Raw genomic sequence first — 6420 nt, 5'->3', positions numbered from 1 at the left:
ACCGTGATGGTCTCTTCTCGGCGGAGTCCGGGAAGTGAACACGGTCTGTGTTATGTATGACGTAAGTAGGTGTTCAGGATCACTTCTTGGTCATTGTTAGATGAGGTCCGTTCCGTTGCTTCTCTTCTCGCTCTCATTTGCGCAAGTTAGCCACCATATATATGCTTTTGCCGCCGCAGCTCCACCTCACTACTCCTCCTTTTCCTACAAGCTTAAATAGTCTTGATCTCGCGGGTTGGAGATTGCTGAGTCCCCGTGACTCACAGATTCTACCAAAACAGTTGCAGGTGCCGACGATGCCAGTGCAGATGATGGCGTCGATCTCAAGTGGGAGTTTGACGTGGAACGTGGTCGTTACTATGTGTCTTTTCCTGATGATCAGTAGTGGAGCCCAGTTGGGACGATCGGGGATCTAGCATTTGGGGTTGTCTTATTTTCATCTGGATTTTGACCGTAGTCGGTCTATATGATTGTATTTTTGGATGATGTATGAATGATATTTATGTATTGTGTGAAGTGGCGATTGTAAGCCAACTCTTTATCCCATTCTTGTTCATTACATGGGATTGTGTGAAGATGACCCTTCTTGCGACAAAACCACTATGCGGTTATGCCTCTAAGTCGTGCCTCGACACGTGGGAGATATAGCCGCATCGTGGGCGTTACAAGTTGGTAATCAGAGCCATCCCTGACTTAGGATCCCCCTGCTTGATCGAATCGCTGGCGTTGTTGAGTCTAGAATAAAAATGTTTTGAGTCTTAGGATTATATATATCGGAGAGTAGGATTCTTTTTACTCCTCAGTCCCTTCGTCGCTCTGGTGAGGTCTCCTGACGTAGAAGTTTTGACTATTCTCCCCTCAAATTTCACAAAAAAAAAATTTAGGATCACGCGGATATCTTGGAATCGTTCCGATGGATTTGTGATGAAAACATTGTTCTTGGCGCCTCCTGTCATTTAGGGGTTGTGGCAGTGTCCCGGGGAGTTGAGCTCCGAGGTGTTGTCGTCACAATTTTATCGTTGCAGTTCTGGAATACCTGAGTTTCGCCGACATCGAAATCTCTTTTATGCAGTTGTTGGTGAGATCACCTCGACGCCACCCAGTACTGGGGCGGGAGTTCGGGAGTATTGCCATAACTTGTATAACGGATGTTTTTTTCGAAGGTTGAGGTAAACGATTTCCGAAGGTTTCTTGGTTATGTGTTGACGGATGGATACAGCTGGATCTAGGGATTGTTAGTTTGGGTGATATATTTTGTGTCCCCTGTATCCCCTACACCAGATTGCATAACCAGAAAGTTTCGGGAGTTTATAAGTGGGAATTCTAGTAGCCTTAGGATATCTTTCCGACAGACGCATGATATGAGATTGGGGTTCGACGTCTAGTGGTCCGCCTGTATACGGTTGATTTTACAGTGGTCTCGTTGTGTCTTAAAGAGTCCATGGCTTTGCCGACTCGGGGACGCTTCGTATGTCATGTGCACAGCCTTGTACATGATGGTGTTGTACGATTGAGCCCGTGTGGGCCCCACCACGAAAACTTCGGACGAAATATCTATCATATGTTTGTTCCGGCTTATTATGCAAGCCAATACTTTGTTTGTTTTGTATTGTGGTATTCGAGTTGCTTCGAATTCATATGTTCATTCCATATCTTTTTCGAGTGGCTTCTCAACTTATGGAAGTGTGATGATTTACTACGGAATTCATTTGTTCATCTTCGTTCGAATGTTTATTGTGAAGACTATATGTTGCAATTTCTATCCGTTGATTCTACTTATCTATTTGTCTATCAAGATGCTGACGGATGTCACCCTCTTCAGGATGGCTCCGCCAACGCGACAGAATCCGGATCGCAATGAAGGGAGTCAAGCGAACCCTCCGCCACCACCTCCACCTCCGGAGGCATGGCAAGCAATCATGGCAGCCACCAACGCCAATGCTCAGATGATTCTGCAACTCTTGCAAGAACGTACTCAAGGGCAAGGCAATCAAGGCAATCAAGGTCAAGGCAACAATCAGTTTCACTTTGCCACTCTCAACCAGTTTCTCGCAAATCAGCCCAAGTCTTTCAGCTATTGTGCCGAGGCCACGGATGCCGATGATTGGCTCGTGGACATCAACAAGCATTTTGAATGTAGCAATGTCAGGCCTGAGGACTATGTCAAGTTCGCTTCTTTCCAGCTCAAGGACCAAGCTGCTGATTGGTTTCAGCAATACAAAGATTCCAGAGGAGGTCGTGTGATCACTTGGACTGACTTCTGTCGGGACTTCAAAGCGCACCACATTCCACAAAGTGTTGTTGAGAGCAAGCGTGAGGAGTTCCGCAATCTCAAGCAAGGAAACATGTCTGTGTATCAATACAACATTCAGTTTCAGAAACTTGCTTGCTTCGCTAAACAAGACGTTCCTGATGAGAAGAGTATGATCTATCACTTCAGAGGTGGCCTTAAAAAGGATCTGCAGTTAGCTCTCGTTCTTGTTGAGCCTACTCAGTTTGATCAATTCTACAATATGGCACTGAAGCAAGAGGCTGCTCAGCTCAAGTGTGAGGCTTCTAAGAAGAGAGTCAGAGACGCAGTTCAGTCTTCTTCTTCCTCACTTGTGACAGCTAAGCAACAGAAGTTCTGGTTGCCTCCTCCTCCTCCGTTTCGTCAGCCTTATCAGCAGAAGAACAAAGGTGGCCATGGTTCTTCAAACTCTTCCAACTCTGGCTATCAGAACAAGTCTCAGAATCAAGCTCCAAAGTCCAATGCTCCTTATCACCGTCCACTCTCAGAGGTGACTTGCAACAAATGTCAGCAGAAAGGTCAATATGCTAACAAGTGCTTCAACCAGAGGCATCTTCCTCCTCCTCCTCCTGTTAGATCTTCCAGCAATGCAGTGGTCAAGCATAATCCAAAGTCTGCAAAGGTGAACATGATGAATGCAGCCCAAGCGGAGGAATCTACTGATGTGATAATGGGTAATCTTCCTGTTAATGATATTCCTGCAAAAGTTCTTTTTGATACTGGTGCATCGCATTCTTTCATTTCTAGACCTTTTGTGGCTATGCATGATCTGGTTACTGAAGTATTGCCGAGTCCTCTGTCTATTGTTTCTCCGGCTCGACAACTGACTTCTCGAGCATTCGTTCGGGATTCCACAATCAAGATGGGCGACTACGCATTTCTGTCTTCTCCAATTGTTCTTGGTGACTCGGATATTGATCTAATTCTCGGGATGGACTGGCTTTCTAAGCACAAAGCTCTACTTGATTGTGCTGCCAGGGAAATTCAATTGACACACTCGTCTGAGGATGTGATTATTTATGCCGCTCATGATGAAACCATTCGGTTATTTTTCTCTCAATGAGAAGGGCGAATTGAATGCCATCTCTCAAATTCTAGTCGTTTGCGAGTATCAAGATGTCTTTCCAGAAGAGCTTCCAGGTATGCCTCCTCATCGGCCAGTTGAGTTCGTTATCGAACTAGAGCCTGGCACTGAACCCGTTTGCAAGCGTCCATACAAGCTTGGACCTAACGAGCTGAAGGAATTGAAGAAGCAGCTCGATGAACAAGAACGTCTGGGTTTGATCAGACCGAGTTCTTCTCCATGGGGTTGCGGTGTTCTTTTTGTCAAGAAGAAGGATGGCACGGACCGACTTTGTGTCGACTACCGTCCATTGAGCAAGAAGACAATCAAGAACAAGTATCCACTTCCCAACATCAATGAGCTATTTGAGCAACTCAAAGGAGCTAAAGTATTCTCGAAGCTTGACCTTCGTATGGGTTATCATCAGATTCGCATTCATGAAGAAGATATTCCCAAGACAGCATTTAGAACAAGCTTTGGTTCTTATGAATATACTGTCGTGTCTTTCGGCCTTGTCAATGCTCCTCCAGTGTTCTCTCGGATGATGAATTTCATCTTCAACCCCTATACCAATGAATTCGTTCTGGTGTATCTCGATGATATCTTGGTCTTCTCCAAGAATAAGCAAGATCATGCCAAACATTTGCGATTGGTGCTCGACAAGCTCAGAGAGTATCAATTCTATGCGAAGTTCTCCAAATGTGAGTTTTGGCTCGACGAAGTTCTTTTCCTTGGTCACATCATCTCTGCCAAGGGCATCGCTGTTAACCCCGAGAAGGTGTCTGCAGTTCTGGATTGGGAACCTCCTCAAAATGTCAAGCAGCTCCGCAGTTTTCTGGGTCTTGCAAGCTATTGCCGAAGATTCGTTGAGAATTTTTCCAAGATTGCAAAGCCTCTTTCCAACCTCCTACAGAAGCATGTGAAGTATGTCTGGTCTCCTGAGTGTGACGTTGCTTTCAACACTCTCAAAGAGAAACTAGTCACAGCTCCTGTCTTGACTCCTCCTGATGAATCCAAGCCGTATGAAGTTTTCTGTGATGCTTCTCTCCAAGGTCTCGGTGTCGTGTTAATGCAAGAGAAGAAAGTTGTGGCCTATACCTCTCGGCAGTTGAAGCCCAACGAGAAAAACTACCCCACTCACGATCTTGAGTTGGCGGCAGTTGTCCATGCATTGATTACGTGGAGACATCTCTTGTTGGGAAGACAAGTGGACATTTTCACTGATCACAAGAGTCTCAAGTATATCTTCACTCAGCCCAACCTCAACCTCAGGCAGACTCGATGGGTCGAAATGATTCAAGAGTACAATCCGAGTATTGAATATACTCCAGGCAAAGCAAATGTCATTGCAGATGCTTTAAGCAGGAAGGCTTATTGCAGCAGCTTAATCCTCAAGCCTTTCCAACCGGATCTTTGTGAAGCTTTCCGCAAGCTGAATCTCCAAGTTGTTCCTCAAGGCGTTCTTGCCAACCTCATAGTATCTCCTACTTTGGAAGATCAAATTCATGAGGCACAACTCCTTGATGCCATGGTGAAGAAGGTGAAACGTGGTATCGACAAGGGTCTTTCCAAATACAAGTGCTATCGCATTGATGACAGAGACACTTTGTTCTTCGAGGACCGGATTGTGGTTCCTAAAGGTGATCTAAGGAAAGTCATAATGAACGAGGCGCACAATTCTCTCCTTTCCATTCATCCTGGAAGTACGAAGATGTATCATGACCTCAAGCAGTCGTATTGGTGGACTCGAATGAAGCGAGAAATTGCTCAATTCGTGAATGAATGTGATGTCTGCCGAAGAGTGAAAGCAGAACACCAACGACCAGCTGGTCTCCTCCAACCTCTTGCTATTCCGTAATGGAAGTTTGATCATATCGAAATGGACTTCGTGACTGGATTTCCCAAGTCCAAGCGTGGAAATGACGCTATTTTCATTGTCATCGACAAGCTTTCTAAAGTGGCTCATTTCCTTCCAGTCAAAGAATCCATCACAGCAGCTCAGCTGGCAGAGCTCTACACCTCCAGAATTGTCTCCTTGCACGGCATTCCACAATTGATTTCTTCAGATCGTGGAAGTATCTTCACCTCTAAGTTCTGGGACTCCTTCCAGAAGGCCATGGGAACAAATATTCGCTTCAGCACAGCTTTCCATCCGCAAACTAGTGGCCAAGTCGAGCGAGTCAATCAAATTCTTGAAGATATGCTCAGGGCTTGTGTCATTTCCTTTGGCATGAAATGGGAAGATTGTCTTCCTTATGCTGAATTCTCCTACAACAACAGCTTCCAAGCGAGTTCGGGCAAGGCCCCATTTGAGATTCTCTATGGCAGAAAGTGTCGTACTCCTCTCAATTGGTCAGAGACTGGTGAACGCCAACTTCTTGGCAATGACTTAATCACTGAAGCTGAAGAAATGTGTAAAGTCATCCGTGATAATCTCAAAGCCGCGCAATCGCGCCAGAAGAGTTACTATGATAGTAAGCATCGTGATTTGGCTTTCGAGATCGGAGACCATGTCTACCTCCGCATCTCTCCAATGAAAGGCACTCGTCGCTTCGGTATCAAAGGGAAGCTTGCCCCTAGATACGTGGGTCCTTTCAAGATCATTGGCAAAAGAGGCGACCTCGCCTATCAACTTGAGCTTCCTTCCAACTTTGCGAACGTGCACGATGTGTTCCACGTGTCACAGCTCCGCAAGTGCTTCAAGACGCCTGAGCGCACTATCAACTTCGAAGAGATTGACCTCCAAGAAGATGTGTCTTATCACGAGCACCCAGTTGCTATTCTTGAAGAAACTGAGCGCAAGACCCGCAACAAGTCTATCAAATTCCTGAAAGTGAAGTGGGCGCACCATTCCGACCGGGAAGCCACCTGGGAACGCGAGGACCATCTCCGTTCCGAATATCCAGAGTTCTTTCAGTCCTAGATCTCGGGACGAGTTCCTCTCGTAGTGGTGGAGTGTTGTAACACCCCGCATGTAACTTGCCATATTTGTAACTCCGACTCTTGTCATTTCCGGCTATGTGTTATGTTATTCCCTCCGTTGTCAGGTTTTGTCTTTCGTTTTCTA

Source organism: Triticum aestivum, chromosome 7D (assembly GCF_018294505.1).
Source record: "Triticum aestivum cultivar Chinese Spring chromosome 7D, IWGSC CS RefSeq v2.1, whole genome shotgun sequence".
Taxonomy (NCBI): domain Eukaryota; kingdom Viridiplantae; phylum Streptophyta; class Magnoliopsida; order Poales; family Poaceae; genus Triticum; species Triticum aestivum.
The sequence above is the reverse complement of the archived record's forward strand: the minus strand, read 5'-3'. Positions refer to the sequence as shown.